Source organism: Staurois parvus, unplaced genomic scaffold (genome assembly GCF_062004578.1).
Source record: "Staurois parvus isolate SC_StPar_1 unplaced genomic scaffold, SC_StPar_1.0 ptg001667l, whole genome shotgun sequence".
In the NCBI taxonomy this organism is placed as follows: Eukaryota; Metazoa; Chordata; class Amphibia; order Anura; family Ranidae; genus Staurois; species Staurois parvus.
The window spans coordinates 161,155-172,278 of NW_028319463.1; the positions used below are offsets into that span (position 1 = coordinate 161,155).

General features: G+C 44.9%; 1 long non-coding RNA gene across 1 annotated transcript; it reads left to right on the top strand.

The window, feature by feature from the left end:
• Positions 1 to 327: 327 nt before the first annotated feature.
• On the top strand, positions 328 to 9,452 carry LOC149434821 (uncharacterized). Its single transcript, XR_016308615.1, has 2 exons — positions 328 to 7,510; positions 7,686 to 9,452. It is a non-coding gene; the product is annotated as an uncharacterized LOC149434821 (long non-coding RNA).
• The last annotated feature ends 1,672 nt before the right edge of the window (positions 9,453 to 11,124 follow it).

Here is an 11,124-nt window from a genome sequence, read left to right on the forward strand (position 1 = left end):
AGTTCATAGAAGCTCATAGCAACCCTTAGCCAGGAAGAAGAGTTAGCTACACACCGCAGGATTGATGAATTGTAACGAATATTTATTGATCCATAGGACACACAAAACACCAGGACATGTACAGAACTTGTTAACGTGTTTCACATGATCATGTGCTTAATCATATCGTCAGCATCATGGTTGTGATTAAGCACGCGATCATGTGAAACACGTTAACAAGTTCTGTACATGTCCTGGTGTGTTGTGTGTCCTATGGATCAATAAATATTTGTTACAATTCATCAATCCTCCGGTGTTCGGCTAACCCTTCTTCCTGGCTAATGGTTGCTATGAGCTTCTGTGAACTTTGAGGATGAATTGCTCCACTATGCCTGCAGTTACAGAGGTCAATGAGGTCAAATTTAAGGCTTGCTTAAAGCTCGCCAAGAATGTGTAGATACTGTTGTCTTTACACTGGTCACAGGCTCACTAAAGAGTACCAGTAATCAGATCAAAAGAGTTGAACTAACCCTTCTTCCTATTGCATCAGTGATGGTGGCGAGCCAGAGTCTGCACCTGCTTTGGTTTGATTTGGATCGCTTGCCTGAGCGGTAATACCTTTGTTCCTTGGATTTCAACCCTTAGCCAGGACAGAGGTTTGCTCTGACATAAAATAGTTATGGCGAGATCTGTTTCTGAACAAGGTCCCTTTCAGACGGGGCGGATCCGTCAGTGTGATCCACCTGCTCAGCGGTGGATCTCTCCGCTGATCCTCACTGAGCAGGCAGATGAAAGGTCTCTGTCCGCTCTGCTGCTCCCCCATCCATCTGTTTTTTGGCGTACAGGATCGGATCAGATGCTGGAGGGTATCAGCGGACTATTGTTGTCTAGACATAGAAGTCTATGGATGGACCAATCGGTCCGCCTGAAAAACAGACAGGCTTACCCCATCGGTCCGCTCGCGCGTAAGGGGCCTAAGGGTTGGGAAGATTATTGTGTATATGAATCAGTAGCATCAGCTAAATTGTCACGTAGGCAGTAAACAACAATTTACTGCAGTATTGACCACAGCGTTGACGTGTTGACCTTCGTGTCCTACAATGAGTAGCCCATTTGGTACTTTCCATCCTTCCTCAGTCTATTGCTGTAGCCATTACCGGGCTTTGGCAGAGAGAAAAGCTGACACACACACTTAGATTTTTCCTGTTCCATCCAGCAGGCTGAATGAGATATATCTTTCCATTCCCCTATCCATGCTAAGAAGGACAAATATTCCCCGACATCGATTGTATTCTGACAGCCACACCCGTTAGAATTCTTTAACATTGGTTGGCTGCAAGAATTGTTCAGCTGACTGGATTTTTCAATTCAAGTTTGTTGGGCGGTGGTGGCATTGCCACCGTTGGCTAGAATTTCAGCCAAGTTACAGCTGAATCGGATGAAATGAGCATTTATCTGTAGAACATACACTGGCCTGTGCATGCGTGGGAGTCGCGTCATCCCATGCTGACCAATCAAGATGGCCGATCACCAGCACCTGGAAGAAACCAAGGACAGGATACCAGTTCCAGCGAGGGACCTCAAACCTTTCAGTCAGAGGTAAGTATTGCGGAATGCAGACTTTAGTTCTGCTTTAAGTCTGGCCATAGATGGGAAAGTGGTTTACTTTGAAGTATGATATCTGTCCTCAAATGCACTGGTTTGATCTTCTCTCTGGTGCAGCCAATGAGCATTGATAGTGAAACGTTCATTCCATTAATTCCCTTTTCTCCGTTGAAAAAAAAATCAGTCTGTTCCTACACACGAATATTTATAAGCAAGCTGAAAAACTGGTGAGACTCTTATTACTCCAAAAGCCCCGTATGGCCCATTCTCTGTATAATTGCCTCCAAAGGTTACGCTACATAGGGAACTCTAAGTCAGGCTCCCCCTCTGAATGTTAAATACACTGCTATAGGGATTTCAGTGAGGGAGGGGCCTGACTACCTCATTTGTCCTGTTTAAAGACCAAGAACAATATAAGAGGTCTATGACTACTTCTGACCAGCATTGTGCTTCCTTTACTGAACAATTAATTGTGGCTGGGCTTAGTCTTTAAAGTGAACCTGTCATTGCTATGAAGTTGACTTGCATGCTACTTGCTTTCTTCTAAATTCCTCTCCTGCTTGTCCCAGAAGTCTAAAAAACTAAAAGTGTGCCATATGCAAATATGTTCTCTTGCCCGCATGCTCCACCACTTTCCACAATGTAATGCGGGACCTTCTCCAGATTGTTAGGGTGCATGCGTAGCATTGTGAGACCTCCAACTTTGAGCTGAAGTAAATCTCCGCATATGGCACAGTTGGGTTTAGACACTGTGGGTGGGCTGGAAAAAAATCTTAGATGGAAGCTAGATTAGCACACATGATAAGTAATATCTTAGTAGCACTTTGGATCAGCTTACTAAAGCTGGCCATACGCTTGCAGATTTTCATTGAAGGTTCGTATGTTCTCCGTACATCCGACGATTTGACAAACATTTGAATTTGCTTCATAATTTTATTTCCTTTTAAGATTCGAATTTTGGAATGAATGTAATTTCCCCAAACCACCTTCATTGTTAGAAATTTGAAAAAAAATAAAAATATTTCTATCCTGCGCCTTTGAATTGTTTCGTCAATGTGCTTGAATATAAACATTGATTTGACCACATTAATAATTTGAAAATTGAACAAACGTTCCGGAAAACAAGAGTTTTTAAATGAAATTCTTCCAGCATATGACCAGCTTTGGTTTATAGTAATAATGGGTTCTCTTCAAGGAATCGAGTGGGCCAAACATAGGATACACTGATAGACCCCCCCCCCCACGCACCCCCCAATGTCTCTTGTGAAAAGAAAGCAGATGTATATTTCTGAGAGTGAGAGAATGAGGTTTTTTCTTCATGAGAGAGGCAAATAGAGATATAAGACTTTTATTTACATATATTATCTATTATGAAAACAAATAATTATTATAAAATAAAAAATATTATCAGATGTATATAAATTATATAATTATTCTTTTTTTTTTTTTAATGAACTGCTTATGACAGTCCATCATGTTCAGAGAAGGACTTTTCACAGCTCTGTAAAAGTTTACTATCGGGAGTTACGTTTGTTTTAATGATTCCGCTATACACTGCATGCTTCATTTATATACAAATGTGTAATGTTCCTTCTGAGAAGCAGCTAAAACCTGAGGCCTTGTGCGCTCCTTAGGGTGGAGTTATGTACTGTCCTGTCCAGGTTTGGTTCCTGGTCAGTCTGGTAAGTCCCTCCTATCAAGTTGGACTCCTTTTTTCCGTTATCAGTCTGGTCCAGGGGCGGACTGACCATACGGGAACTCTGGCACTGCCCGAGGGCCCGGGGTCAGTAGGGGGCCCCATGAGATGCCCCTGGTTGCTTTCATAGGCTTTTTTGGGTGTGGTTTGAGTGTGGGAGAGGACACAGGGGCCCCATCATACTCTATTGCCCAGGGACCCAATGAGTTGTCAGTCCGACCCTGGTCCGACCTTTCTTAAATGAAACCTCTGACTGGCCACCGTGACAGACTAGAGATGTAAAATGTTGATTTGTGTTTTAGCTGAAGATGAACATTGTACACCAGTGGAGACTAGCTATAACCTTCTGGACATTGCTGACCTATTTGTTGTTCCTCGTCATGTCAATGAAATCATTTCAGTTAATAATTACTTGTTGGGATTGAAATATGTGAGCTGCCATTGCTGACTTGTTTTTAGAGGTGCAGGTTCCAAGGCTGTCATCTTGATCCTGGATCTCCTACTTAGTGAGTCACTGACCTGCGATGGTTATGCTGCATCTTGTGACGTTCTTTATGTTAGGTTTCAGTGCTTGGACCTTGGTACTAGTAGCTTTCACCACAGGGCTGCTGGCAAGAAAGGTGATGCCCTAATGCTAGTCCTCATAGTGACCTTACCTGTAATCCTGACACCAGACCTACCACTGACCTTCTCTGTAACCCTGACACCAGACCTACAACTGACCTTCTCCGTAACCCTGACACCAGACCTACCACTGACCTTCTCTGTAACCCTGACACTAAACCACTGACCTTCTCTGTGTCCCTATCACTAACCCTCACACAGACCTTAACTGTAACCCTGACACCAGACCTACCACTGACCTTCTCTGTAACCCTAACACCAGACCTACAACTGACCTTCTCTGTAACCCTGACACCAGACCTACAACTGACCTTCTCTGTAACCCTGACACCAGACCTACCACTGACCTTCTCTGTAACCCTGACACCAGACCTACCACTGACCTTCTCTGTAACCCTGACACCAGACCTACAACTGACCTTCACTGTAACCCTGACACCAGACCTACAACTGACCTTCTCTGTGTCCCTATCACTAACCCTCCTACTTACCTTCTTTATTACCACTGCCATTATTTATAATCCTAACACCGACCCTACCAATGACCTTCTTTATAACCCCAACACCAACCTTACCACTGATCTTCTCTGTAACCCTAATACCAGCCCTACCCCTTACCTTCTTTACAACCCTAACACAGTACCACTGACCTTCTCCCTCACTGACCTGTATCCCTAACACTAACCCTTTCACAGACCTTCAGTGTAATGCTAACACCAATGCTACTACTAACCTTTTCTGTAACCCTAATACTAACCTCACACAGCCCTTCTCTGTCACCCTAACACCAACCCCCCTACTGACCTTCTCTGTATTCCTACCACTAACCCTCTCACAGACCTTTTCTGTAACCCTAACACCAACCCTACCACTGACCTTATTTATAACCCTAACACCAACCCTACCACTGACCTTTATAACCCTAACACCAACTTTACCACTGACCTCCTTTACAACCCCAACACCAACCCTCCTACTGACCTCCTTTATAACCCCAACACCAACCCTCCTACTGACCTCCTTTATAACCCCAACACCAACCCTCCTACTGACCTTCTTTATTACCCTACACTCACCCTACCACTGACCTTCTTTATTACCCTACACTCACCCTACCACTGACCTTCTTTATTACCCTACACTCACCCTACCACTGACCTTCTTTATTACCCTACACTCACCCTACCACTGACCTTCTTTATTACCCTACACTAACCCTACCACTGACCTTCTTTATTACCCTACACAAACCCTACCATTGACCTTCTTTATTACCCTACACTCACCCTACCACTGACCTTCTTTATTACCCTACACTAACCCTACCACTGACCTTCTTTATTACCTTACACTCACCCTACCACTGACCTTCTTTATTACCCTACACTAACCCTACCACTGACCTTCTTTATTACCCTACACTAACCCTACCACTGACCTTCTTTATTACCCTACACTCACCCTACCACTGACCTTCTTTATTACCCTACACTCACCCTACCACTGACCTTCTTTATTACCCTACACTCACCCTACCACTGACCTTCTTTATTACCCTACACTAACCCTACCACTGACCTTCTTTATTACCCTACACAAACCCTACCATTGACCTTCTTTATTACCCTACACTAACCCTACCACTGACCTTCTTTATTACCCTACACTCACCCTACCACTGACCTTCTTTATTACCCTACACTCACCCTACCACTGACCTTCTTTATTACCCTACACTAACCCTACCACTGACCTTCTTTATTACCCTACACTAACCCTACCACTGACCTTCTTTATTACCCTACACTCACCCTACCACTGACCTTCTTTATTATCCTACACTAACCCTACCACTGACCTTCTTTATTACCCTACACTCACCCTACCACTGACCTTCTTTATTACCCTACACTAACCCTACCACTGACCTTCTTTATTACCTTACACTCACCCTACCACTGACCTTCTTTATTACCCTACACTAACCCTACCACTGACCTTCTTTATTACCCTACACTAACCCTACCACTGACCTTCTTTATTACCCTACACTCACCCTACCACTGACCTTCTTTATTACCCTACACTAACCTTACCACTGACCTTCTTTATTACCCTACACTAACCCTACCACTGACCTTCTTTATTACCCTACACTAACCCTACCACTGACCTTCTTTATTACCCTACACTCACCCTACCACTGACCTTCTTTATTACCCTACACTAACCCTACCACTGACCTTCTTTATTACCCTACACTCACCCTACCACTGACCTTCTTTATTACCCTACACTAACCCTACCACTGACCTTCTTGATAATCCTAATACTAGCTCTCACCCTGACCCTTCCTATAACCCTCACACTACCCATCCATGTAACCCTCATGCTAACTTTTTTTGTAACCCACACACTAACCCTAACACTAACCTTCAGACTAACCTCCCCTGAAACCCTCATCCCATCTCTCCCTGAAACCCAAACACCAATCATAACCCTCCTCCCTGTATCGCTAACAACAGCCCTAACCCTCCCTAGAACCCTAAGACTGGCTGTCTTTGTTACCCTTACACCAACCCTTCCTTACATTAACTTGCCCCTTTATTTGATCTTTTGCACACAAGAACAAAGGTTACCAGCACTGAAACTCCTGCTTTGCATCCAGCTGGGACTCCTGATCTAAACGCTTGTCCTAGGTCTGGTGAATCATTAGGCAGACACACAAGGTTTCAGAGGACGGCCCCAGAGATCACACCATTAAAGGCAAGTCGGTATTGACAAGTTCTCTGTAAGCTGGCAATTATCCCAGTATAATGGTTATGTGGTCAGACACAACAGATCGGCTCAGAGAGTCAACAGTGATTGGACATACAACCCAACCCATCAGTTTCCTCTTCAGAGACAATGACAGCTGTCCATCAAATTTCTGTGGTCAAATAACAGCCATCTTTCACGTATGGGCAACCTTATTCATTTACTAGGTGCTCAAAATATCCATTGTGCTCAATGAGATTAGTCACAGTCCGATCCTTCTCTTGTGAATTTAATGAAATGTTATGTCCGCACGTCCATCCTGAAGATATTTGTAGGCCAACCCTTGACTGAAATCTGTCCAAAGCTCACCAAAGTGACGCTAAACCTCAATCAGGTAATGCCATTCGAAAACAAAGAACGGCGTGTCTGATGTCATGTTACCCTTGCTTCTCTTAATTTGGTCACCTCAGCCAATGTATTGGGTAGGATTGCTCCTCTCAGACAATATATTGGGTAGGATTGCTCCTCTCAGACAACATATTGGGTAGGATTGCTCCTCTCAGACAATATATTGGGTAGGCTTGCTCCTCTCAGACAATATATTGGCTAGGCTTGCTCCTCTCAGACAATATATTGGGTAGGATTGCTCCTCTCAGACAATATATTGGGTAGGATTGCTCCTCTCAGACAATATATTGGGTAGGATTGCTCTTCAGCCAATATATTAGGGATGATTGGTCCTCAGCCAATATATTAGTTATGATTGGTCCTCAGCCAATATATTAGTTATGATTGGTCCTTCAATCCTAAATATATAAGGGTGATTGCTCCTCTCAGCCAATATATTAGGTAGGATTGGTCGTCCCATCCAATAAATTAGTTATGATTGGTACTGTAAGACAATGTATAGTTGGACTTTTAGGCCAATATATTAGGGATGATTAGTCCTCTCAGCCAATATATTAGGGATGATTGGTCCTCAGCCAATATATTAGGGATGATTGGTCCTCAGCCAATATATTAGGGATGATTGGTCCTCAGCCAATATATTAGGGATGATTGGTCGTCCCATCCAATAAATTAGTTATGATTGGTACTGTAAGACAATGTATAGTTGGACTTTTAGGCCAAAATATTAGGGATGATTAGTCCTCTCAGCCAATATATTAGGGATGATTGGTCCTCAGCCAATATATTAGGGATGATTGGTCTGCAGCCAATATATTAGGGATGATTGGTCCTCAGCCAATATATTAGGGATGATTGGTCTGCAGCCAATATATTAGGTAGGATTGGTCATCTCATCCAATAAAATAGTTATGATTGGTTCTCTAAGACAATATACTATGTATAGTTGGACTTCTCGGTCAATACATTAGGTATGTTTGGTCCTCTCAGGCAATATATCAGGAAATGTCATACTCTCAGCCAATATATTAGGTAGGATTGGTTCTTTCAGACAATAAATAATATTTGATTGGTCCTATCAGCCACTGTATTTGGTATCATTCCTCCTCCCATCCAATATATTAGGCATGATAGGTCTTCTCAGCCAACATTTCGGGCTACATCTTAGAAAGGTTGACTAACTCTTAGCAGCTTAGTATGTATAAACTGGGAGCTGGGATTTGGGGGAACACACTATTCCTGTTGTACCTTCACATTGCCTAGTTATTTTTTGGTCAATATTGGTTGTCCATAGAGACATAGGGGTTGATTTACTAAAACTGGAGAGTGCAAAATCTGCTGCAGCTGTGCATGGGAGCCAATCAGCTTCTGACTTCAAGGTTGTCCAGTTATACTTTGGCAATAAAACCTGGAAGCTGATTGGTTTCTATGCAGAGCTGCACCAGATTTTGCACTTTCCAGTTTTAGTAAATCAACCCCATAGGGTGTTATTTTGCCCATGGACATTGGATCTTGATTGCCCAATCAGGCTGATTAGGAATGGATAAGGAAGCGATGGCATGGCTGTGCCCTACCCTCTACTTGTCAAGAGCCCCCCCGTTCCAGAGAAGACTACATCTCTGGGTTTTCCTCGTGGTTTCTGTTGTTCCTCCAAGATAAAAGTGGATAGGTGTGTCTGCGAACACTTGCAAGTCTGAGTGTTTATGCCACGATTGTGCCATGCTCTGATATTCCAACCACCAGCTCATCTCTGATGGTAGCGTTGGTCTCACTTTTGTAGACCCTTTCGTTGCGTGCAAACTTGTTTTCTCATTAGTCTTTGCATACAAAAAGTAGATGTGATGTATGATCGGCCCTCCGTGACACAATGTGAAAATCAGTTTGGAAATATAGATACGAAAAGAGCGACTGTCCCCCAGTGAGCACAATGGATGTTTTGAAAGCCGGTACAATGGAAGATGACACACTGACAACGCTCCATACAATGTTCATGGTCTTTCAGCAAAGGTGGATTTCTGCTTGAACCAGATGTTTGCACAGAGAGCACAAGGACAAGGACTGAAGGTAGAACGATAACGACTTTATATTTCACAGATTGTGTGGCAGGGAACTGAGGCCTGAGCTGGGGGGGGTCAGCCGCCTGTGCAGTGGTGTCTTCTCACTGCCGTCACCCAGCATCCTCTCTGCTGACGTCATATCGTTTACCGTTTTCTGTGCATGTACAGTTAACAGATTTCCAGTTAAACCTGCCTGTTTCGTAGCGAGTAGAGCGGCTCAGACGTGCACCTCTGTAGTGTATGTTGGTGCTTCTGTGAGGTCTGCATGCTTCTCATATCTGTGTCCAGGGAAGAGACGTCCCTAATAAAGTAACCTTTTCTCTCTCGATGAGTCTCTTTTCTTTATTTTGTCACTTTTCACTAAAGTTTGATAATAGTTTGGGAAAAGGTGAGACCCGATGTTATGGAGTCTTTTCAGCAACCCTTGGATATCATCTAAAGAAAACCTTTAAAGTGTTACTAAACCCCCAACAGTGACATCCATCTGTAGATGCAGGAAAGCATTCTTGTTATACGCACTGTGGAAACTAAGGGGTTAATCCTCCGCATTGTGGAAAAAGACTGTTTGATCCTGTCTTCTCTAATCCACCCTTCTTCTACTGTCCCCAATCCATCTGCTGATAGTACAGAGCCCTAGAAGGCATTCTGCACATGCTCAGTTTGGTGTGTATTGCTAGAGAGGTTTTTTTTTTTTTACTTGGGAGAGTGCATGTGATCAGCACAGAGCCAATCAGTACTGTCCAGACAGAGGTCAGGGGTTCTGCATCCTTCTAGAGCAGAAAGAAAACTCCTCCTGCAAGCTTTAACGTGTGCTGGGCTGGACACTGATAGAAGTCACAAGACTGCTCTATACCACTGATGAGAAAAGGTATTTAGCAGTTTATATTTACTAAAATAATTGCATTTTCCTGTTCTGTGTATTGTGGGAGATCAGATATAGTGAATGCGGGGTCCGGGGAGAGCGGATACAGTGAATGCGGGGTCCGGGGAGAGCGGATATAGTGAATGCGGGGTCCGGGGAGAGGGGATATAGTGAATGTGGGGTCCGGGGAGAGCAGATATAGTGAATGCGGGGTCCGGATATAGTGAATGCGGGGTCCGGGGAGAGCGGATATAGTGAATGCGGGGTCCGGGGAGAGCGGATATAGTGAATGCGGGGTCCGGGGAGAGCGGATATAGTGAATGCGGGGTCCGGGGAGAGCGGATACAGTGAATGCGGGGTCCGGGGAGAGTGGATACAGTGAATGCGGGGTCCGGGGAGAGCGGATATAGTGAATGCGGGGTCCGGGGAGAGCAGATATAGTGAATGCGGGGTCCAGGGAGAGCGGATATAGTGAATGCGGGGTCCGGGGAGAGCAGATATAGTGAATGCGGGGTCCGGGGAGAGCGGATATAGTGAATGCGGGGTCCGGGGAGAGCGGATACAGTGAATGCGGGGTCCGGGGAGAGTGGATACAGTGAATGCGGGGTCCGGGGAGAGCGGATATAGTGAATGCGGGGTCCAGGGAGAGCAGATATAGTGAATGCGGGGTCCGGGGAGAGCAGATATAGTGAATGCGGGGTCCGGGGAGAGCGGATATAGTGAATGCGGGGTCCGGGGAGAGCAGATATAGTGAATGCGGGGTCCGGGGAGAGCGGATATAGTGAATGCGGGGTCCGGGGAGAGCGGATACAGTGAATGCGGGGTCCGGGGAGAGTGGATACAGTGAATGCGGGGTCCGGGGAGAGCGGATATAGTGAATGCGGGGTCCAGGGAGAGCAGATATAGTGAATGCGGGGTCCGGGGAGAGCGGATATAGTGAATGCGCGGTCTGGGGAGAGCGGATATAGTGAATGCGGGGTCCGGGGAGAGCGGATATAGGGAATGCGGGGTCCGGGGAGAGCGGATATAGTGAATGCGGGGTCCGGGGAGAGCGGATATAGTGAATGCGGGGTCCGGGGAGAGCGGATATAAAAAGATCATTGGTGTCATGCAGTTGAGTCTGGCATGGATTATTA